This window comes from Falco rusticolus, chromosome 6, assembly GCF_015220075.1.
Source record: "Falco rusticolus isolate bFalRus1 chromosome 6, bFalRus1.pri, whole genome shotgun sequence".
NCBI lineage: Eukaryota > Metazoa > Chordata > Aves > Falconiformes > Falconidae > Falco > Falco rusticolus.
Window position 1 is genome coordinate 51,098,017 of NC_051192.1, and position 25,846 is coordinate 51,123,862.

Consider the following 25,846-nt stretch of genomic DNA (forward strand, 5'->3'; position numbering starts at 1 on the left):
AAGCTCTGGGTCTTCAACCTTATTTCTTTGAAGCAGAGCAATACAGGGGAGTGCTTGTCTAATACACCAGTAACTTCTGCATCTCTACCTTCAGCTTTTCCTTGCACTGAGGGAACTATTAATAAAAAAATATCAGAACTTCACCAGCACCTGCTTTGTAGAGGGAAGCCACGCACCACTGAGGACTTGACAACGACCTGTTTTTCCAGCAGCCCATCTCTGTGTCATGGTATGGTCTTCATTTTCTTTCAAGGGCTCTATGGGTGAACAGTTAGGGAGGGATAGAAAGATCCTAGTGAAGATATTCAAGGTAATTTTGTTATTTACTAGCTCTTCTGGATCTATGTGTTCTTACATTTCAGTTTGTCTCAGTGAAGATGGAGCAGAAAAGCAGCTTTACAGGTACCTGCCCCTACTGTCTTCTCAGTAGCTTTTAGTCTTGCCAGTGGCAGAAGAATCATCAGCAAATACTAGATATGGACCTCATAACTCAAGCATGGAAACAAGCTGTATGGTCAATCTTCAGTACTTAAGCAATTGACACAGATTACTTGTCTCCAGTTCCTCAGGCTACAAAATCATGTTTAACATCATTGTTAGTTCATATGACTTCAGCTGTGAGCCATCTAGGTTTCCCACCAGTCATCATACTAAATCTAGAGCAACTACTCAATCTTGTAACGTGATCTACTTTTCCACATAAGATAAACCTCTTGCAAAGCTGTTGATTAAGGGTGATAAGATACTTCAGCCTTTGCTAATGTTGCCAAACAGGATGCTAATTAAAGCTGTTTCTGGTGATAGTGTTTTCTTATTCTCTTTGTTCTTCCCCCACCAGCCCCCACCCCCTTAGTCACATAAAATCCAGACTAAGTGCAAACAACCTTAATCCAATGCTAACATAGAGGCCCTCTTTCCCATCAGCTTCTCAGGGGCTCTGAATGGCGGTCAAGTTCCTAGAATTTCAATAGCTGACATGGTGCCTCTTCCAGAAATTTCCCCTCCTTCCTCTGAGAGCTCTGCAGGCACAGTACTGTAAGTAAAATCAATGACTGCTCTGATAATTGTAAAGCTGTCAGGCTAGCACAAGAAGGGTCCTTTCCCCGCTATTTTTAAAATCAGGAAACCATGCTTTTCCATTGACCTTCCCAGATTAATCCAAATTCCCCCTTTGCAAGAACATCTGGAGGTAATTAAATGTAGTAACACAAATCTTTCTAAATGGTTTGAGTTGATGCTTCCATAAAAGTCCCATTTCATTTATGTTCCTATATTTCCCCTGTCTTTCCACTCTCTCACCTATTCAGGGACAATAAAAGATATTATTCACGTCTATCAAAAGATACTTAAGAGCTAAGGAAGTAGAGCAAGTCCACCGAGTCTGACCCATACTGATGAAGCAAAAATCCCAAACAAAACAGCTTACATGGCTTATGTAAACGATTAGATTTTAAAGCCTGAGGTTGGCTCTGTGAACATAAAGATCTTTCCACCTTTTCACGCAAACACCTCAGCCTTGGTCAAATAATTTCTTTCTTCCACCAAGAGTTTTCTCTCCCAGTTCATCACATGTACCAGTGAGCTTGATTAAGACTTTCCATTGGTTCTGCCTCCCCTTCATCCTTTTGTCTCTCTGCCTACCCCAACCCATTAATCCATCAGCCTCAGCACGTTGCTGCTCTTTCAGCCCAACTGTATTAAAAGGTTTAAAATTTAACATAAAAAAGATAAGAGCCATCCAATGTTAAATTCATACTGCTTTTCCATCTATATCCCTGCACATGTCTTTACCTAGCATATCAAACAAAACCTGATTTTAACATAGCAGATTCATATAATAATCTAAAATTAGTAAGCAATGAAGTTCAAATTTTTTTGTATGAGATCCATTAAAAAATGTATGCAAATAGCAACACAATTTGCCTTTTGCCATTTAGGAAATTTGACATTGCTTCCCCTGAGATAACAAATTCAATAGCTTGACTAGAACAGTAGAGGAGGTATCCATATATCTCTTTTCCCCTCAGCTACATGTCCCCTGAAATGACATCTAAGAAGCTCCACCTGCAATGAACAGCACCGATGTTATATTGTGGCAGATCAAGGACATTTCAGTATTATAAATTTCTTATTTACTGGTTGAGAGTTAAGCAGATGCCAGCAACTGATGGTTCCATATTTTGTCTTTAAGGGCTACTGAACTGATATCCAGAGAAAAGCAGACTTGCTGTTGTATTTTCATAGGGATGCCATGACATCTGGAATACAAGTCAGTTAATTTTACTCTTGGTTAATACTCCCCTATGGCAATCCACCCAAAAACAGATCAATTACAATTTTACACTTGTGCTAAAAGTCAATTAGAGGGATGTGTGACCTGATAGTTAAAATCAAACAAAAACAAAACAAATTTTGTTTCTGGTGGTGAAGTCGCAAATCTCAGAGTTCACATGAAAGGATAGTTTTCCTCATTCCGTCTTGATATTATCTCCTTCTTTTGCATCATTATTAAACACAAGGCTGATCACTTCAGCCTGAAGCTTCCACTTGCAAGACCCAGAACATGGTTAAATCTACATCCAGTTGCATGGCATTCCAGTTTTCATGCTGCTGGTCTGATGGCAGTAGGCTAATTTCTTGCCTGTGGATGAATGGTTATACATGTGTTCATGCTCACATGCAAAATTTCAGTCATAGATTTCCAAGAATGAGTCGGAGCAAAGCTGAATATTCAGCACCATTTAAGTGTTACTGTCTCTTTTTCTGACATGTCCTGGTACTCCACAGTTTTGAATAGAGAATTTTCCATTTAGGAAAAAGGTAACAATAATATCTAGACAGGGGAACAATGAGCAAATTTCCTTGATGACGTCAAAACTAGTTTTTCACTAAATAGGGCCAGCTGGTATTTCTCCAAAATGAAAATTTTATTTTAGATAATTTTAATGCAAAAATTTTCCTCAGTTTTAAAGAAGTGCATTATTTCAGTTTAGAATTTCAAAAATATATAATAATGAAGTATTTTCAAACTACTGGATCAGTTTTGGTCGACACATCAGTATCTGTTGAGCCAACTACGTATTATAAAGATGCAATTCATACTTCATTCACTCAAATGATTTCTAAAATCTTTTTCCTTCATTTGGATTTTTTTAAATGTGTTTTTTTCATATCCAAATTATTAGTAGTTTTACTAAAATGTCAATGTGATTTTAGAATAGTTAAATTTACATACATTTTAAATGTTTTAAAATCACTAAGTAATGCTACTTGAAATATTTTACCTTCTTTTCTGCAAGAAAATTTGGTGGTTTAAATTTATTATGTTTCTGGGTTTGGCCTCAACACTGTCACGTCACAATCAGTTTTACAGTCCTAGAAAGAGCTTTTCTGTATCCCCTGTATGGAATTAGGCACTTATTGAAGCACAGTGACTGTGCCCCAAAGTTTTCTATCCAAGTTCTGCTAACATTTGCATTGTAGGCTGATGGGTCTAATATAAGGACAGGACTTGGGTAATGAAAGGTAAGCAACCATAGACAAGATGCTATCGTCTTGGGATGGGAAACAGATGACCACATTTTTTAAGACACATGGTTATAGATTGAAAGTCTTTTGGAGAGAAATGTCAGTATCACTATTACATAGTCAGTAAATAAGAAATACGACAAAACCATCTAATCCTCTAATCCTTTGAATATCAGGGTCCAGACCTGCTCTTTCTGAAGCCAACAAGGACTTAGGTTCAACTTCCAAATACTTTAATGAAGTTTTATCTCAAGATAGAGGAACAGATTATGCAACAACTGCCACCATTTGAAAAAAGAAACCAAAAAAAGTATGATTTCAATGCTTTTAAACCTGAACTGTACTTAAATATTTAGATTAATTACTACCTCTTCTGCCCCCTCTCCTGCAAATAAGCACTTGAATAATCTTTATTGATTTTGTAAAATAAGCTGAATCGGCAGCTGAAAGAAATTTACTGGGTTTGGATAGTGGTACTGGAAAAAGAAAAAAATTCAAACCTGAAAGAGACAATCTGGCCAGACACCAGGTACATAACTTAAAACTTCTGAAACTGTTCTTCATCTGGGGCGCTTCAAATGAACAGAGATTTTATGAAACTTACATCACAACATAATTACCAAAAAGTAGGGTGGGAGCATGAGCACATGCAAAGAATGTATGTTTAAAATTTGAAAGACTGTTAACAATGAGTGTGGAAAGAGTTTAGAAGCCTTTCCTTACCATTATGCAGAAAATCTTTTGTCACACCATGATTTTTTCAATAAGCCTGCTCGAAGTATATGGTACATCAATGATGGGAAAAAATCTAAGCCAGATGAAAACTGAGTGGACCCACTCCTTGCATATTCTTGGTTCTCCTAACAAGAATCATCCATCATGCTCCAAAACCTTCTTAACAGCTTAGTCTTTTAGAAGATGTTACAGATTTTAGGGCCTTCCCCCCTCCAGGACCTGTTTATTACACTTAATTTGCATGTTGGGATTGCAATACCACGTTTATCATATCAAGTAGTCTCAATACTTAACAGAGTGGACCCTGGACCAACTGTAAGGCATTATATGAGAAAAGGCTGCAGTGAAACCCTCAGCTCCAAAGCTTGAACAAAAAAACATAGAGAGAAAAACAAAACAAAACAAAACTGGTTTGGTTGCCTTTCTGTGCACTCAGTGGAAAGAAACTATCAAACTTTTGCACCCCACTGCTCCAAGATGCATTAAAAATCTCTCTCTGGCTGAGAGCAAAATGTGTCAACCACCATTGCTATTCTGGCTCAGTTTAAGGAGAAAGAAATCTATTTATATAAAAGCTTTCGCTGAAAAAAATCCATCTAAACATTTATTTATGCTCAGGAGTGGTCCTGTATTTCATGCTTAATGGGCCAAATTTAAAGAACCCCAATGCTGACAGCCAGCACTAACACATGATGGGTACTGGTAAAGGGCACACGTATGTGGCACTGTTTTCTACTAACAAGAATGCAACTTTGTTTAGAGCATCTTCCAAACAGTTTTGGGTTTAGTTTTCTTCATTCAGCAGCTGTAGGGTGCTAGTACATGGTACTGAGATCAGATCAGATCAATGAAGCCAGTGAGCTCAGGCCTTTCCTGGGCCATCAATGGAAATTTCTGAAACAGATACAGACATCCAGTGCTTGAAAACAAAGCACAGGTGGTAGCCATGGGGATGGAAGTGGGGGGAGTCAGGAGCTGAATCCCCTCTGCAGTCATCAGCTTACCCTGAAGTGAGAGGTTTTCTTATTGCTACTGCAACACACGGTGCTTACCGGGGTTATTGCAGAAGCCTCACACAGTTCCTGACATGGTAAGTGTAATTACATATGCTGCCTGCACCTCTGATCAGTTAGAAGCAACAGATATACAACAGTCACGCATTAATATTTGAAAAAAAGCTGTAAGTGAAGAGAAATGAAGGGATGCAAGGAGAATATGACCTTTAGAAGATTAAAGAGAGTATCACATTGCCTCTATCAGTGTGTGCCGAGACAAAACCTGTCCCTTTTCAGATGTCTCTCTTTCCTTCTTTTATAGTAAAACACTGAACATGAACACTTATGAGTAATACTTGGTGCAAAACCAGGATATTAATTCTGAGCAATAAACTCCAATAGGAAACCCTGCCTAGAAGCACTGTGAATACTTATAAATTCTTGTCTAATCTTTTCCTACAAACCTTTGGTGAGAGCAGGGAGTGTATATTATGATTTTAGCCTAATGCCGATCTAAATGTTTACTTGATAGGAGTGCTACCCACAGAACTTTTTTCCCAGATTTTATTACGAGGGTAAAACAGCGAGCCAAATGTAAGGAACAGGGCAGCAAAATACCCTTCTTGAGACTGTAATCAGAAGTTAATTTTGTATTCATATCCACTCTTGTTGCCATCTAACTCAGAAAAAAAAGGGGTGGGGGACCTCATTTGCACCATCTGTTTCTTTTAGATCAACATTTCTCTGGAAATCAGGTCTTGAAATTCTTCTAATTGGTTTTGTTTATTATATGACCATGATAAGACATTCTGTTCTATCAGGTGTGTTTCATTGATTGACATTTTAAATAAGATGTGATAAATTTACAATGATCTGAGCGGTATGTGCCAACTGCTAGGAAATTAACTTCATTTACCATTGAAGCAGTCTACATCTAATGTCCAGGAGGGCAGGATGTGCTGGGTGTCACTGCCTGGGAACAAGCATGTTTCAGACTCCCATTATCATTAAATCAACCCTAAGATGGGCTTGCAGTTGTGGTTTCCATTTCCCAGCACAGTGACCTCAAAAACACACACAGTGGGATGCCCTTCAGCACCGAAGTGGACCTTGAAATCATGATAAAAGTCCACATCTAGGGATTACTCAACTCTGTAAAAAAAATTCTTATGTTCTTATTTTGCATTCTTATTTTCACATTTTTGTGCACTTCCTTATTTGGTTTCTAACTTTTAATTAATTTATTTGTTTTTACTGCCTGCCTCTATTCTTTCTTCCTTCTTATACTCAAAAGACAATAACCCTGCAACCAAGTTCCATGCATGTGAGCAGCCGCTTTCCCTAGAGACACTAATTACACTGGCTGGCGGACTCTTGCTGGAGGCAAGAGATGTTGCTGGCAAGAGCTCTTTCCTGTCACCAGCTGCATTGGGGACAACGTGCTAAGAGGCTGCTTGTTATCAGAAATGCAGTCTCCACAACCTATCTTCTGCCTACCTTTTGCTCTTACTGTCCACCAAAATACCCACTTCTGATGTATACCTAGTGTCCATCTTCAGTGCCCATTCATTACATCTTCAAAGAAAACCCACAGATTGTCTCTAATGTTTGGGGTGAACTCTCCATCAGGGGTTTGTCAAGGTGAATTAGCTGAGACAGAGCACATCACCAACATGGCATAATGTCCTGGGAACTCAGGTTACTTAGTTTACAGCCAGCTTTTTCATCATATGGGATACACAGGTCCCCAGGCATATGCAAAAGCACCTCTCTGTCCTCAGACTCTCATGATGTTTATAGGAAAACTTTGGTGACTGTGAGGTGGTAGAAACTGTCACCCCACAGATCACACTGACCAAATTCTGCCTGTTTCTTCTACTCCCCTAACTTTTCTCTACCTCTTTTTGTTTAAATACTTAGGTATTGTACTTTGGTTGTAAAGTTCTCTAGGGCAGGAACTAGGGTTGTCTGCTCTGTAGTGCTTCTGGATAATTTAGTAATGTAATTAACTACAAGCAGGTGTGCAGCAACATCAGGAGGTAGATCCAGGTAGATGTAAGTTGCACACTTCCTTACGCATCTGATCATATTTTATCATCAGACTGGCCTAAATCCACATTTTAACCTCAAGTCTATTTAAAGTCAAAAAGTGTTATTTTGAGATGTGAAACTGTCCAAATTTTGGACACAAGGAATAATTAGGTAGCTTTCCATACTTGCCAGGTGAGATGGTCTTACTCTTATTTATCCAAATATACTTGGCCATCTCCGTCCTCCTCTTTGAGTAGCTAAGAGGGATGCACTGAACTTTTGCATCCATGGGACATGCAGATTACTGAGGGTTGTGAGGTTCAAATAGCAAAGCCACTTGATATCCTGTTACATTATTACTTCCGTGGCTTTAGCAGTTAATATGATAGACACCACAGAAGAAACCCTATACTTAATTCACACAGTTGCATAGATAGTAGGGATATGCACACCAGGTAGACTGACATTAGAATGTTTTGCACAGACTCTAGAAGCAAGCACAGAGAATAGCAGATTAATTCATTTTCAGGGGTAAAGAGCATATGAGCAGTAAAGAAAAACTCCAAGCTTTCACCTTCACACACCTAATCAGAGATCTGACATTACAATTTTACTGCATTTCCCTTTTGATATATTAAATATGATTATTGGAAGTGACTAAACAACTGTGTTTGGTAGAAAGAGTGGAAAAATAATGAAGATGGTAGTCAATTTTTTATATATTATACACAGACACAACATCTCCTACATATAATGTATGTAGATATGCTGTTTTGGAGCTCCAAAGGAGAAACAACTTTAAAAAAGCAGTTGGAAAAATAATGTATCAGTGCACTTATTGCCACAGCAGGGAGTGGAGAGCAGAGACGGCAATACCAACAGTAAGCATGTGCCTAATGGCTCAGCAGAAACATCCTCCTACGTCTGGTAACTCTCCATACACAGAGCTATTCAGTGCCCTTTGAACATACAATCAGTGCTTTCTGAACCAATTATGATTCTGGCATATGGTACATTTACCAAGAAAGAAAGAGACAGACTTTTTGAAAGCTCTGTCATGACCATTATGGCAGAGAAAAAGTTGGCCACTATTACAGGGACGGAGCCAACATTTATTTAAATCAATGCAAAGACTTTCAGTGACTACACAGTGTACTTTGGAACTGGTCCACAGTAAATGGAGAGTTTGCTGAGAGTCCTGGCCTCATAAAGAGCCAAAGACTACTACAGCATGACCAACACCTAGCTAAACAGAAACTGTTCTTACAAAAAAGCCTATAAGGCATAATAGGGGGGAAAGCAGAAGGTTCCTTTGGAGTTCAAGAGGCTTCTGAAAATGAATGATATGATTCTTACGGAATTTTAATGAACCTGTGTTATTCAATAAAGAACTGTAGCTGTGCTGTAAAATTCTATCGATCAAAATTACTGAATATGACTTATGGGCATTCTCCAGTAAATGCTATAATAGTTTTCCACAAAACTATAACAATATAAGACAATATGCAATGTCTTGTTAAATCTTGTCTAAGCAGTCCCAAGAGAGATTTCTGGTTACAGCATGGTGCTTACTGCCCTAGTAGGGGCTCAGTTTAGAGTCATCCCTTAAGAACTGCCAGTTTGCTGACTATGCAGTAGTCTCCTGCAAATCCCTCAGCTCAAACCAAAAAAACAGTTCGTCTCAGACTGGAAAGTTCTGCATAAGCCCCCAAGGCTGAGGTCAGTCTGGGGTTTTCTCAACTCCCATCTCCCTTCTTGCAGAAGTGTTTCCACACACCCTGCAGGCCACCTGCATGGGAAATCAGTGAGCAGCCACCCCATGATTCCCTGTCTTGACTTCCTCCCTCTGTGTCCCCTCTGGCACTCCTGAACTCTCTGCCAACCCTAGGCAAGGACAGCTTCGTGAAAGAAGACAAGGTGCCTGCAGAGTGATTGCACTGCTTTGTGCAGTGCAGCAAAGCTCAGGAGGCATCTTAACGCTGTGCTGGAGATGCTGTACAAATGATTCTGGTTAGGAAGGGTGATGAAGATGAGACAGTTTGAACTTGCTGAGGACAACACTGAGACCAACAGTATCACAGCAGACACAAAATGTCTGATGGTCCAAAATGAGACTGTCAATGCATCTGAGGCTGGCATCTGGAAACATTTGCATTAGCAAGGTTTCTGTCTGGGTACAGACTTTCAGAAACAGATCCCCAAAACAGATCACCAAACTTATGCAACTTCTTTTTAATCATTTTAACTACTACAGTTCAAACCCTCAGTTATAAAACACATACTCTACCAGGAACTTCCACCACAACCCCAGTTTCCATTAACTCTTAAACTGTAACCCATGTGTTTCTTTTTCAATCTTGCAGCTATTAAAATGATGCAAAGCCCTGCTTTCAAATAGGTGGTGTGCAGCTCGTGCTTTAAGCAGCAACATTTTTCTGAACAGCCTTAAACTCCTGTCATAAACTCACACACACAAGTGTGAAAAAAAGCTGCCGCAAAACAGAGTATGATGGAAGAAAGTGACAAGGTACCTCAGACACTGCAGGCAGCAGAAGCTGTGGAAGGGTGCTAGCTCTGGCCTCAGCCTGTGCAGCAGGGCAGCAATCCAACAGAGGCAGCATATATTCCCTGATGTCACCAGTACACGTGTGTGCTCACTACAATCTCACCTTCAGCTTTGCCTTGCAGAGATGCTTTCTTCCTGAACCAAAATGAAGCCTAGGAGTGTTTTGGATGAACATAGAACATGGATGTGGCATCTATAAACTATGACCTACTCTGCACAAGTGCAAAGAGAGAAAAAAGCAGTTTAAGAAAAAGCTTCTGTATAATACAATTTAAACAATCAAACCAACCCTTAAAGGGCTATGGAACAGCAAAAATTGTAACCCTTCTTCTAAACATTTATTTTTTAGGTTTCTTTTTTATTTACATTTGAAATGTATCCAAGTTTTTTGACACAAAGTATACTACAACAGAGCTTAGAACTGTTAATTGAGAACTAAAGTGACAAAACTGTTTAGGAAAACATAAATTCGGCAGTGGTGTGGCCAACAAATCTGACTACACTGTGAAACAGGCACCCAGCACAGACCTCCTTACATCATCCAAGCATCAAATGTTGCCAATAAAAGAGTTTAGGTTGCATAGAATATATAGCCTGGAACGAGTGTACAACATAAAAAAAAAAAAAAAGAAAAAAGAAAAAAAAGAAGTGTTCAGAATTTTATATGGATTTCAAGAATGCATTTGATATTGTATCAGCACAACAGGAAAGATAGAGTGGTAAAAAGAGAGAGAAATATTATATTGACTTACACACTTAAACGCATATCTATAGAAGATGGTACAGTTAAATTATGTACTCTGCTTATTATATTGTATATCACGGTCTACAATGAACAGGCCAACACTAGTATGCAGGAAAGTTTTTTTCTTGAAAAAATAAATGCCTGTCTTCTCATTCTGAGAAAAATAAACCCTCACTTTTAGAAGTGATGTGTCACCAGTTGCTTTAACTCTTAAGTGCCTTGAAATCATTAATGTCTTCATCTTCACGTGCCTCTGGAAGTGATGCTATTTACATTTCAGAGTTTAATGTGGTTTTTAAAGACTAGTGAGTTCTTTTATTGCCTGTTTCTGTTTAAGGAAACTGCAGGAGCCCAGGTCTTATGGACTGCAGAGATCTAGGATCCTATCTGCACCACAAACTTTAAAAGTCATTTTGGACAGTTTGCATGACAGGGAACTAAATACAGATTTCCATAACCCCAGGCTGCCTCCTTAGCTTCTGAACCACCTTTTTTCTATTATAAGATGGGCATTAAGCAGACTGGCAAAAAAAAGTGGAGAACCAGGCTGTATTCTTAAGAAAGAGGTGAAAAACAAAAGCTTTCCTGCTAGTTAAGCTCTCACAAGGATAATTTTACGCACATACCAGTTTGATTTAGTTTTCTTGTCTTATTTCTAGAACTGGTGCTGCCCCATAGCAACAGGCTTTTTGTTCCAGAAGTTGGTATTCCCAAAAGCATGAGACATCTCCAGCTTTAATAATAGTAACAACAACCACCAGAGAGTAAGAGAGCGCACCCTAAAAATAAGCCCTGCTAACAATATATATAGACCTAAATGATCACACACCACCAGTGCTGCTCATGTGGGCTCACACAGCCCACCCTCCTCACCCCCCCAAAATCATTGCTTAATTAATTCTTATTACACTTCATCATATTCATAGACAGCTCTGTCATGAATCAATAGCAAATAAGTTTGTTCATTTCACTTGGCTGACTCACTTAACTCATTTAAATTAATCCTTTTGAATGAACATGCATTATTTAACACGTTAGATCTTACAGCAAGTACCATCCATATTTGTGGGGAAAGAGGTAGAAGACGACATGAATTTAGTATATAAATTTGGGATATAAAATGGTAAGTAGGCAATTGGACAAAATAAAAAGAATAAACATCCAGTAATCCCATTGCTCTTCTTCAGTTTCAAGAAATAGAGATGAAGAACAGAAGCAACAAGTACAGTCAGAAGAACTGATTAGGGAGAGTTAATCTTTATAGTGATAATTCATGATGGTTGAGTGAAGCTGAGATGATGCAGACTGATATTCAGAGTTAGGGTGTCGGCTGGACCACCTGCACCTTATCACTTGGACCTCCAGGACAGTATTAAAGGAGCATCTTTCTGATCTGGAAAGAAAATAACAGACCTAAAAAAAGAATGCTGTCTGCTTGGTCTCTTTATGCTACTAGTAACAGTGATGAGAGATGCAAAGAGAGGGTGACAGCCCCTGAATAAGTCTGTAATTACTTCCATTAAAGATGTTACAGCTTCCAAGGCACAGTGCTAACAGGTTTGAAATGAGTAACATTGCATACATCTGACACAACAAGCACATTAGCTAGACAGAGGAGCTTAAGCTCTGAAAATGTCAATTTTCAGCCTAAAAAGGGTTACAGACTTTAATGCCAGTGATTTTTTTCAGGTAACACCCATCAATATTAGAAGGGCATGAGTTATGCTCATAACTTCGCATGCATCAAGAACGACAAGGCTATTCTTCAGAGTCTGCAGAATAGAGAGATCTACCAGAAGCAGATGGGAAATAATATTTTGTTGAAAAACAGAAGATTCTAATCTCATCAACAGAACCTAAAAATTACTCTACGAGCTCTATCAAAGTAAAAAAGGCTATGGACAAAACCTTAGTGAAAGAAAACACATCAGCATGTGTGCATCTGGCTCCAAATAGCTGGCTCATGTTCTGCATCATCTGTGCTCTGTGGCTTTGCCTGTACTTAAGTTTATGAAGCTTGCTGCCTATCACTAAAATAATGATATACACCTTCAGGGTTATGCTAGGACGTGTGATGGTGCAGTGCAGAGGGTTACATCACATAGGTCAGGATGAACCTTGAATGTTAAGAACAAAACATAACATAGGAACAAGAAGTATTGAATGGGTGTAACTTGTGCACTCATTTGTGAACAACCTGTGCTCAGCATGACTGGTACTGCGGTCAGAGAGCACCTCCACCTCTGAAATAAATGAAGAATCATCAGGCAGGGGCAATTGCCTAAGATCACTCTGTCAAAGGTAAGGAAACTAACCCTACTGCATGGGCTTTGTGTGCACCCCCCTCACATGTACCTTACCCAGCCCAGGATACAATTGGGTCTTAAGTACTACAGATACTAAGGGCTCTGTGCTATAATCACTACTAGATATGCTCACACTCCTTCACTTATTGTAAATACACCTTCCTGTGGACTGTGGTACACAGACCAGCTTTCAAGTTCTCCAAGGACTTTCTGTCTGGAATGGACCAACAAGAGAGCACAGGGCTGGAAGACCACCTCCAAGTAAACCACCAGCTACAAAATATATGCAAAACGTATACAGCAATTTCTTAACATCTCCTTTTATGTGACCCTGCTTTTCACTGCTCACTGCTACATTTTACCTGTACTTGCTGGAAACTGAACTATTTAAAGGAATTATCACCACCTCCCCTCCTCATTAATCTACACAGAGACACTGCTGTACTGATGTTGACACCACTTCTGCAGCTGGTGAAGCTGGAATCTGAAATGGCTGTGTGTCAGTGCCCTCCTCTTTAAAGTCAGTTGGGGTTTGGTTCCCAGTGTCAAACATGGAGCCCTTTCACGTTCTTGTGGGAAGTCAGTCTTCTGTTTAGCTGTATATGCATTTTAAAAGCTAGAGTTGACACAGCAGAAGCTCACCATTTTTAAACACCACTCTCTCTCACCCCATATAAGAAAAAAACCACAAAGTCCTTACTCACAAGAGATGTTCTAGCTTAGATCAAGTGGACTTCTTCCTGCAATAGCAAACTTCTGAACCAAGAGCATTTCTCTTTCCACTACTGCTAGAGCCCAGAAGCTTCCCAGGAGCTGGATAGGAAGACACCCAATGCTGCAGATAAAGGTGAGGAGGAGATATGGACTGGAGGATGTGTGACTCAGGCCAAGCCAGAGAGATTTGGGGGCTGGCTGAATAATGCTAGAACATCAGAGGAAAGGACATAGACTTTACGTGTTTCAGGTCAAGTGAGTCTTGGGCAGTAGCTGAGACCGTCTGCAGAAAATGGCTAGGAAACGGGAGCCAGTGCTGCAGAGGGGCCATGCTGAATAAGACACCAAAGTAGAAGACCAGGCCTGAATGAGCCAAGCGTTAGGTAATGAAAAGTGGCTGAATGAACAGCAAAGTCTTAAAAAAAAAAAAAAAAAAAAGGCAAATTCTGGAGGCTACACCACACAAAATAACCTGGAAAAAGGGAAAGGAGAAACTCAGAAATAGATGTAGGCAACTGAAGAAAGGGGAATAGGTAAGTTTTCTGATTAAAAGGCTGGATACAGTATTTGATGGAAAAGTGTCACAGCACTCTCAAAACTATCAAACTACAACAAGGTCTTTTACCATCTCATACCAACAAACTCTTCATACCAGTCCCTCTGCTGCCTTCTCCTAGTCTCTCCTCACCCAAAGCACACTCCCTCCTCTCTCTGCTTCTTCCTCCTCTCTCTTTATTGGCTGCAAACCCCTTAACAGACACACCTGCACCTTATCTACATTGGCCAACCCACCGCCCTTGAAGCCAACCCACAGCTGTATATTATCAATATGAATTAACCCAGCTTCATTCCTCTACAGGAAAGGAAACAGAACTGAAAGGCAGGGCAGACGAGACTGGATATGAAAGGACTCAAGCAGATTGGAGGATCTGTGTCATTAAAACACACTTATCTCCAGGGTGTGAAGGGTGCCAATGAGTAGAAACCTCCCCTCTCCCTCTGAAACCAGGCACTGTCCCAGAATGGCTCACCTCCTGTTGAGGTCTTCACCACTGTTACCTCTAGTGATGGGGCAAACCGTGAATAGTGAGCAGATGGGGTTTTCTTCCAGATATTTTGTTCATTAATTCTAGAAGCTACATGCACCAACAGTTAGTAGAATGACAAAATTTAAATGCAAATGCTCGAGAATCAGAAAATCCCCAAATAAAATTTGCTTTTGCTGAATTCAGTGTGCTGGGAGTATACACAATTCACTAATATTTTTAACTATGCAATCATAGGCAAACTGTCCCCAAATATACATGCCCACCTACATTTTGTAGGGATGGCTCTAATTTGCTGTTTTCAGAAGAGCCCTAGGAATGAGGAAGCAGCAATTGAAGTAAACTGTTTTCCAGAGTAGAGATCCTTTAACTTCATCTTTTCCTTTATGTGCATAAGTCCCACTGAAGCAAAACAAAACAAAAAGATAACACATTTGTACAGGAGCACATTAAACAACAGCAAACCAGCTGACCAAACCACATCCATATCTATCTTTGTCTCTCTGCCTCAGGTTTCTACCAAACCTAATTTAGAAAAAAAAAAATAAATAGCACGCACTTTACTGGAAAAATGCATCCTTAGTTCTCCCACAGGCACTGCAGGGGGCAATACTGAGGTCAAGGGCCCTAGTTTTCTAAGTTATTTATAGATTCCTACCTCATAGAAATGTGGGATTGGACTCACAGCCACTTGGGAAGATCCTGGAGGGGAAATGCTGTAGCAATAAAGAGAGTATGATTTGTATGTTAAAGTGAAATTGTGGAGAGGGAGGTACGGAGCTTTTGTCCCTGGTATCCAGTAACAGGACATGTGGGAGTAGTTCAAAGCTGTGTCAGGGAGGTTTAGCCTGGTCATTAGTATGTTTTTCTTTACAGAAAGTGTGATCAAGCGCTGGACCTGGCTTCCTAGAGAGGTGGTCAGTGCCCCAAGCCTGTTAGTGTTTAAGAAGCATTTGGACAATGCCCTTAATAACACGTTTTAAGTTTTGATCAGCCCTGAAGTGGTTAGGCAGTAGGACTAGATGATCACTGTAGGTCCCTCCCAACTGAAACAGTCTAGTTTAGCCTATCCTATTCTGTTCTATTCTATTGTAATTTTTTGCAAGGCCAGCTTCACTGGAAAAGAAAAATAACAAAGTTTTGGACACACTAGCCCTTCCATCACAGCTACAGCAGCACTAACACTGCTATGAAAACACAGTATTATAAAGCAAAGCTGTTCACACTATGAAAAGACCAAGGCGAAGAAAGAAAATGTGGACAATATCCAATAACCTGATTGACCAGGCCAAACCCTTTATCAGTTATTTTCATCTACTGGTATGAAAGTTTCTGTGTCTGTTTTCTTTACAAAAACAGAGTAGCTGCCATTACAAGAATTTCAGAACCTCTCAGTTTTTCTGTGTCCATCATCTTTTTTCTTCACACATCATTTCTTGGGTAATACATCACACTCTCCACCCTTTGCAGCCGCTGGTATGATATTATTGAGTAGATGCAGTGCATTGATTCTGGACTGCTGGGAATTACCAGCTGGCACAGTGGGTAACAGGGTAAGTATTAACTGCTGCAGATAGAATTGTTCCTTCTGTACAGAGAATGGCTCCCTTCAGTTAAAACTAAATAAATATATTCAAAGCATTTCTCTCTCTTTACGTTCTCCCAATTTCCAGAACTTTTGAAGTGGATCCCTATAATTCATCTTCCATATGCAACATTAGAAGATAACAACTACAGAGTTTTTGCTGCTCTGTATTTATACGCCTGATCCTTACTTCAAAGCTCTGATTTTCACAATGCTCAGACAGATTCAGAATTGATTAGTGCAACGTAACATCTTCCAAATTCCACCTACATATAAGAAATGCCACGAGCTACGCAGCATTAAGATGAATAAAGTACAGTAATCCAGGCTGCAACGGGAAGAATTTGCAGTATCGTAATCAGCACACATTGTCATAACCCCCCTGTATTTTCTGGTTTACAAACAGTGCAGATGCAGTACAGGTTTTAACTCTGGCAAGCATATATGAGATTAGATTTTCTTTTCCACATAATCTTTGTTAAACTTGCGTCTGCATAGGAATCAAGCTAGCAGAGGGCTCTGGGGGAGTGTACAAATCAAGTCTTACAGGTAATGAGAAATAAGGTTTAAGATACAGTTTAATGTTATTCTCAATAGACTCCTTCTCATGCCAAATTACATCTCAAATGTTTATGGTGCTTCCAAAGGGCATGTTGCCATTCTGAAGGAAGTATGTGATCTGGACATACAGATAATGCATGCAGATCATCCAGTCTTAATGACATTTGTAACAAGATGTTGTTGCTGTCATGAATATCCTGTTGAGAAACCCCCCCAAAAAAAGTAACAAAAAAATTTGCAGTGCCATTATCTGTATAAGAAAGCCTTTTTATTAATTGTATCTCATTAGTGACTGAAATATTTCACTAGCAAGTACAAACACTGTCATGGGAGGCTTTTAAATTGCTTTGTTGTTTGGTTTTTTTTGTCTTTTAAGTTGCTTGAATGTGATTAAGGATCTAAATTCCAGAAGACGTTCTAACTTTTGTGGAGCTTAAATGAGAAATAACTTTAGGAAAACTAAAAATTACTCAGGTTTAAATTCAATAATGGGGAGCTGCCGCAGCACTCTACAAACTAAGCAGCTACAATAAGGTCTTTTACCATCTCATACCAACATACTCTTTATGCCGGTCCCTCTGCTGTCTTCTCCTAGTCTCTCCCCATCCAAAGCACACTCCCTCCTCTCTCTGCTCCTTCCTCCTTCCTCCTCTCTCTGCTCCTTCCTCCTTCCTCCTCTCTCTGCTCCTTCCTCCTTCCTCCTCTCTCTGCTCCTTCCTCCTCTCTCTGCTCCTTCCTCCTCTCTCTGCTCCTTCCTCCTCTCTTTTTTTGGCTGCCCAACCACTTAACAGAATGAGCCACAGCTGCACCTTCTCTACATCAGCCAACCCACTGCCCCTGAAGCCAGACCACAGCTGTATATTATCAATGTTAATTAACCCAGCTTCATTCCTCTACAGGGAGCCAATGCACATTATTGGAAGGACAAAGCACCGAGGTGATGGTGCTAAGCAAAATTATGATTAATAACATGAGAATTTGTGCTAAAATACAGAAAAAAAAGAAGAAAAAATATGAAGGATATCAGAAATACACTTCGTAATGTGGTCACGATGAGATGTAGCTAAACAGGTTGAAATGGCTTTTCTGGTACATAAGAAAAGGAATGATACTTGTAGGGAAGTCATAATACCTCATTTCTTGAAACTGATAAGGCACATTCAGAACAAAATTGGAGGTATTTAAGTAAGACAGTGATGTTATATATTAGGAATTGGAGACAAAGGTTTCTAAGCTGATCTAAGTCACAGGCTGTTAGACTAGATGAGTGAGTAGAAAAATGTTAAATAATTCCTTCTTCATTCAACCTGTTCTTTTTTACCATCTTCCCCACCCCACCCCCTCATTTCCCACAACTATGAAGCATCAGTTAGTAAGTATAAAGGCCCTAAACTAATGTGCTGATGTGCACCTTACATCACTTTACATATCTTAATTTGATAATTAGATGAGGGAGTGTGAGGAGGAAACATGAAATAGCCCTGCAGGGTGCAGTTTCATGACATAGCTAAATTATCCTAATGGCATTCTCTGCCAGTTTAGCTACCAAAACTGTCACGCTAGTCAGGTGAGTGCCAGCGCCATAGCAAGTAAGGAGAGTAAGGAGGACAAAGGAGGGGCAAAGCCCTTTTCACAAGCAGTTAGTTACAGGATTAGTGTAGCTGCAATGCAAAATGCAGTAGTTTGTGTTGAATGAGTGAGTGTTGGTGGAGAGGGAGGGCAGGGAGTAGGTTGTTATGCTTTAATTCCTCCTCCAGATCAGCTCGCTAATGTAGCATTTCATCATAGAATCACAGAATGGTTTGGGGTTGGAAGGGACCTTATAGATCATCTCATTCCAACCTCCCTGCCACGGGTAGGGTCACCTTCCACTACACCAGGTTGCTTAAAGCTCCATCCAACCAGAACTGAACACTTCCAGGGATGGGACATCTACAACTGCTCTGGGCAACCTGTGCCAGTGCCTCACCACTCTCATAGTGAAGAATTTCTTCCTAATATCTATTTAAATCTACATTCTTTCAGATTAAAACCATTACGCCTTGTCTTATTGTTGCATGCCCTTTTAAAAAGTCCCTCTGCAGCTTTCTCATAGGCCCCTTGAAGTATTAAAAGGCTGCTTTAAGGTCTCCCCAAAGCCTTTTCTTCTCCAGGCTGAACAACAACTCATGGACATATTAGAACTGCTACTAACGTGAGTGAGGGAACCAGGAAGGTTTGTGGGGAGAAAGGGGAAAAAGGAAGCTTTGATCTGGGTGCTTCTGCTGCTGTGGAGCTAGCTGCCTTAAGTTCAGGAGGTACCAAAGTCAGACACAGAACAGGGAGTTCTCACTTTTCTCAGTCTTGCAAGATCTGATTGAGAAAAGCAGCTAGATATTTGACAGGTACAGCAGGGCTGCCACACTTGATCAGGTCATTACTCCATTTGGCCTTTGGACTTAACAGTAATTGAGTTTTCAAAGACAGCCCATAATAGACTGACTACTATTTGGAAATAGCATATGCATAAGAAAATTTCTGCTTCCCCAATAAGCATTTCCCTTATGCAATGAAGCTTCAAGTTTGAGTTTTTGTCTTAGCTTGCATAACTGCAAAAATTATTCACGATTCTAACATTACCAAATGCATTTGCAAGATTTGTCTGGCTGACCTCATAAGGCTCTGATATCCATAAGGCAATGACTACACATTAGACAAAAAAGTATTTTCTTTTATTAGCTCTAGATTTAATACTCTTTGATTTTATTGTCTGTATTTTCCCCCATGTTTCTAAGTGGGTGAATATGAGGGGTTGATCTGTTTTCATTATGCTCATCATACTGCAAGAATATGAGAGAACAATTATACAAAAGCAAACATAATCACATTTTAAAAAAGCAGGGAAAAGCACTTTATCTCATCCTCTGCTTAGGCAAAGACAGTTTCCCCATGTTTCAATCTTTTTTAACACTAGATACCTCAACAGCAGCTTTGGGTTTAATCCATTATTAACTTCTGCAGGGCCTGCCATGCCATAGCTTGAGTGCATAAGCTTGGAAACGCCTCCCTGAATCCACTCAACTAAACAATCCCACCTAGATCTTTCAAATGCTGTTGGAGTTCTCTGTTGAAAACATTTGCCTGATCTGTCTGTCTGTAGACACCTTTCACTAATGTATACCCTCTCACATCATGTATTTCACTTGGTATTATATCTGTAATATATTTATAGAATCAAGCTATCTCACATGCATGCACATATATATATATTTTTTTTTTTTTGCTAAATTACCTGAGATTTTCAATTCTTCTGCCAAATAAACAACCTCATTGATCTATGTAGGTAAAAAGACTCTGAATCAATCAACTATTGGGGTACCAGACATTATAAACAAAGCAAACCAAGTTTTAATTCTGCCAGACTAAACAGAATTCATACTAGGAAAAAAAATCATTTAGTCATCACAGACACATAATTTATTTCAATTTTACTCAACAGAATTCGCATCCTCCTCATTTTAGTTGATACAGGAAAAATAAATTATTTGATGGAGCAGATCCAAGTGTTTCTGTACCCACTGTTCTTTAATTTGAGGCAATTTTTTGATACAATGAGAACTCTAGTCACACTTTATTCCCATTCTGCAACATTAAGTAATGGATTTATTTCAGCTTGGTTTAAGCAAGAACATTATGTTACTATTGGCAAAGCCTTTCTTTCTCTTTCACATCTCAAAAGCAGAATTTTTACCATCCTAGAATGCCTCCTGCAGATGAGTCAGGAGCCTCTGCTTATATGCATAATCTGAATTCCTCCTCTTTTCCACTCTAGAGATTGAAAACAAGGGCAGTAACCACCATCCTTTGAAGTCCTTCATTCAATAACTTAAAGCAATTGCTGGGATTAACAGCTTCCAAAATATTGTTTGCTTTCCTATCACCTGGCTATAGAAACAGCTAGATAAGAATGAATGTTATTTTCTCCATCACTGGTGAAATGTGCAGTAAGAAAACACTTTCTATCAAGCTCAGAGCAGAACAATTGCCAAGAGAGAAGAAGTCAGACCTGGGTCATCTTCTGACTTAATTACTGGAGCAGGATAGAAAGAACAAAGTCAAAGTTCAGAGTTCTGCTGGAACCAGACACTGCCAGAGCATGCAGAAACCTGTTGTAAACATGTTCATGCTTTTGGGTTTATTTGCTCTCTGTCTCTGAGTAGCGTCATTAGTGTAGCTACAACTCAGTGTGCTCTAAATCGTAATTTTTGCATGGGAAGTTCTGTAGATTCGTATTATTTTATGCAAGTTCCTCTTATACAAAAATAAATAAATATTAGGAGCTGTTTGAATGACGGTCCTTTTGTGGTCACTTGCTCCCTCTGGATCTTTCTGATCTCTATGTTTTTATTTCATTATTTATCTGAAAAAGTCAATTCAATTATAAAAAAATATTAGGGAAAACATTGTAAAATTAGACATTAGGATTATTAGTAAAACTTTGCACTCTTCCAGCCTATGTTTGTCAGTAGATCACAAACCTCAGAAAACATGGAAATAGGTAATTAATTACAGGCCCGTACAAATTTGACTCTGACCCCTATAGAGAGCATTAGCACTGGAAATCTTCACTAAAATACAAGGAGGCAAGAATACACATTTTATTCATCTTTCTCTTTCTTGTCATCCCACATTTTGGTATAAGCACAAAAGAGATAGGTATGTAGCTAGAGGGGCCCAGACTGTTTCCTTTTCTAACTGAGTTCTATCAATTCTGGAAGTAGAAATGTGCAGGGAGGCTGTTCATCAAGGTGACTGCCAGCAGTGAGGGAGAATACGGGTTTCCCAGAACGTAAGTAAAATTCTGATATTAGATGGAAGTCACAGAATAATAGAATGGTTTGAGTTGGAAAGGATCTTAAACATCATCTAGTTCCAACCCCCCCGCCATGGGAAGGGCCACCCTCCACTAGACCACGCTGCTCAAAGCCTCATCCAACCTGGCATTGAACAATTCTAGGGAGAGATCATCCACTTCCCTGGGCAACCTGTTCCAGTGCCTCACCACTCTCATAGTAAAGAATTTCTTCCTAATATCTAATCTAAATCTACCCTCTTTCAGTTTAAAACCATTACCCCTTGTTCTATCGCTACATGCCCTCATAAAAGCCCCCCTCCAACTTTCTCATAAGCCCCCTTTAAGTACCGGAAGGCTGCTATAAGGTCTCCCTGAAACCTTTTCTGCAGAACAACCCCATAATCTCTCAGATTGTCTTCATATGAGAGGTGCTCCAGCCCTCTGATCATCTTGGTGGCCTGTGGTGACGCAGGTTGAGGCAGACTGAAAAAACACTATGTCTGTGTGGCTAGGTTCAGACAAAATGGCCTTTATTGTTTATACAAATTATTTATATATATTAGACAGTAAATGTGTCAGACCCTGATAGGTTTTGGTGTTCTTCTTGCTTGCTATTTACTGTTGCTGTAGGTGCCCGTATGCTGCGGTTCTAAGTTCCGATTCTTCACATCCTGTTCACATACCTGACAATTTGTGGCTGTCTTAAAAGTACACGACTAAGTCTTTGAAGTCAACTAACTTGTCTGCAGACCCCAATAGGGGCTCTCCTCTGGACTCGCTCCAACAGGTCCATGTCTTTGTTGTGTTGGAGGCTCCAGAGCTGAATACAGAACTCCAGGTGGGTTCTCACAAGAGCAGAATAGAGGGGGAGAATCACCTCCCTCGACCTGCTGGCCATGTTTCTTCTGATGCAGCCCAGGATACAGCTGGCTCTCTGGGCTGCGAGCACATATTGCTGGGTCATGTTGAGCTTGTCATCAACTAACAACTCCGAGTCTTTCTTCTCAGAGCTGCTCTCAATCCATTCTCTGCCCAGCCTGTATTTGTGCTTGGGATTGCCCAGAAACACATGCAGGACCTTGCACTTGGCATTGTTGAACTTCATGAGGTTTGCACAGGCCCACTTCTCAAGGCTGTCAAGGTCCCTCTGGATGGCATCTCTTCCCTCCAGTGTATTGACCTCACCACACAGCTTGGTATCATCAGCACACCTGCAGAGGGTGCACTTAATGCCACTGTGTGTGTCACCTAAAAAGGTGTTGGACAGCACCAGACCCAGTACAGACCCCTGAGGAACACCAATCATCACCGAGCTCCGCTTGGACATTCAGCCATTGACCACAACTCTTTGCATTCGTTATCCACCAAGTAGTCCATCCATCAAATCCATCTCTCCCCAGTTTAGGGACAAGGATGTTGAGTGGGACAGTGTCAAAAGCTTTGCACAAATCCAGATAGATGACATCCATTGCTCTTCCCTTACCCACCAATGCTGTAAGCCTGTTATAGAAGGCCACCAAATTTGTCATGCATTACTTGCCCTTAGTGAAGCCATGTTGGCTGTCACCAATCACCTCCTTATTGTCCCTGTGCCTTAGCATAGTTTCCAGGAGGATCTGTTCCATGATCTTGCCAGACACGGAGGTGAGACTGACCAGACTGCGGTTTCACAGGGCTTCCTTATTTCCTTATTTTTAAAGGCAGGGGTTATGTTTCCTCTTTTCCAGTCAGTGGGAGCTTCATTGGACACAGATATGATGGATAGTGCCTTAGCCACTTGATCTGCCAGTTCCCTCAGGACCCACAGGTGCATCTCATCAGGTCCCATGGACTTGTGGACAAGGTCCCACACGGCACCTCTCCTCACTTGGAGAAGGGAGTTACCATCAATGCACTCCAAGAACCTCCTGGGTTACCTATGCCTCTTGGGTTACCTATAGGTTGTTTCTCGAATTTATACAGGAGTCTGAGGGGGTAGATGCTGCAGTAGCAGTTGTTAGTGCCCCTGGATGGGCACTGGTCTGCTTGCTGGGCTTGGGCACAGCTGCTTTCTCTGAGCAAGTTTGCCTCTCTGTGAACAACTTTGCACTCCTCTGTTCCTTTCAGTTGGCCTAATTCCTGGCACAAAGCTACACACTTTGTATTCTCATACTAGCGCTTCAATTCCCACACACTTGGTTTAGAGGGAAAAGTCTTTTCTCTGTTATTTAGTGGCAATGACACAAAGCTCTAACTATGCTTATTTGTCTTTATTTTAAATAAGGGAAGTCCTGACTGCAGGATATCCAGCTCAAGCATTTTTACCAACTTGAAATATTTTGCCTCATTAGAAAAGTATTTATTGCTGTTTCTAAATGACCTGTTACAAAAGATTACCCATCTCCCGTATTTTCCCCCTCAAAGGTTTTTATGTGCCAGCTCCTGAAAATAAAACACATTGTTCTCATTCTTGCTTTATTATTACTTAATCTATCAAGGACTTCTGAATTCTTGAAGCTCCTTCAAATCCATAGACCTGTAACATGGCAAACAAAATGAAATGTTCTGAATACATTTTTTTTCCCTTGCATGCTTTGGAGGGAATATAGGAAGGCAGCAGGACCTTAGAGGACTTCAAAATCTGAGTGGATACAAGTTTAAGGACGAATAGAGGAAATACCGAAATCTGGATGCATAAATTCCTAACAAGAAAAAAAAAAAGAGAAAACAGGGAAGGATAAGTTAGTCTGGGTTTCCTCTCGTTATGGATGCTGATGTCTTAGTTCGAGTAGGGAAATTATAACTGTATTTCTGTAATGACCTTGGTATTACACTGGTTTTTTTTCTGCTGTCAGGCTTCCTGCATATCAACTGCAGAAGGTCCCACATACAACAGCTGCACAGGTACTTCTGCTTCAGCCAGCACCAGCAATGTGCCACAAAGCTCCTTGTTTTCCTCTCAGAGTAAGACTATGGTCTACTTTGGCACCACTCTCCAGCAGCTCCATAAGATAGCAGATTAATCTTGGCCACTTCTGCTGCTGCTGAAGTTTACCAATATTTGGCCAACCTCTAGTTTCCTTTATGAATGTTGCTACTGTTCATATTATCTTTGACAACACCAACTTTGGATTCAATTCAGCTCATTTTTCCTATGACAGACAAGCTAAACTTCTTTGGCTATTTCACATATCATCCTTCTTTAGCACCTCTGGAGCTTCCTTTTTTTCAATTTTAGGTAACACTAGTTGAAAAAAAGCTTGTTGATTTTGGAAACCTTAAACTTTGATGGTCAAACACAAAGGCAACATAATTAATCTGTATCTTCATGGTCTACAGATTGCTATTTGCATTCATGCATGTTTAAACATTAAGTTAGCATGCTGTTAGATATCCACACCAGTTGCTAAATAAGGAGGAGGTGGCATCTGGAAGTTTGTAAAAATAATAACAATAAAAAGGATATCTGAATTTGAGAAGACTGAGTCCCAGTGAAAGTGAGATTGAAGTCTAGACCGAGTCACCTGAGGCCTCACATAACAGCAAAAAGAGAAGCCTAAACCAGGAAAATATAACTATCCCCAAGGAAGTGCCAGCACCTCTGCGCTGTTTCAGAGAAGGTATTCTAAATGCCAGCTCCACTTCACTGTGCTACCTCTCCCAACAGCTGCAGATCTCTGTATGGACTTACTACCAAAGCACAGAAACTGAAATACCATTCGTTTCACTTAAAAGAGAAATTTTATACCACAGAAAATTGTCATTAGTTGGGGATTTATTATTTTCTGAAAATGTAATTGATACTTTATGTGGAAGAAGTGTGTGCATTCAGAATTTGGTACCAAGCACTTTTGTATGGAGAGCTTTCTTAAGCCACTAAGAAAGTATTGGTTCAAGTGGGAAGAAAACAGAGAGAGCTAAAACTTTACAAAGTTGCAAAGTGTAAACACAAAAGCATAAAAGTAAACACAAAACATGTCAACCCTCTGTTAATCAAGCAGAGATCCAGGATACTAATCAAGTGTTCAGAATATCCTGTAGCAAATCTGTAGCTGAGATTACAGAATACATATCTGACAGTTAAAGAACATCTCTTGATGTGTTGACTTTGGAGTTAGGGGTTGGGTGTCTGGAACATACAATGCATGTATGGTGTGTTTAATAATACATGTGTTTGTCACTTCACTTTTGACAATATTCCTGGAGAAGAAGAGTCTGTAG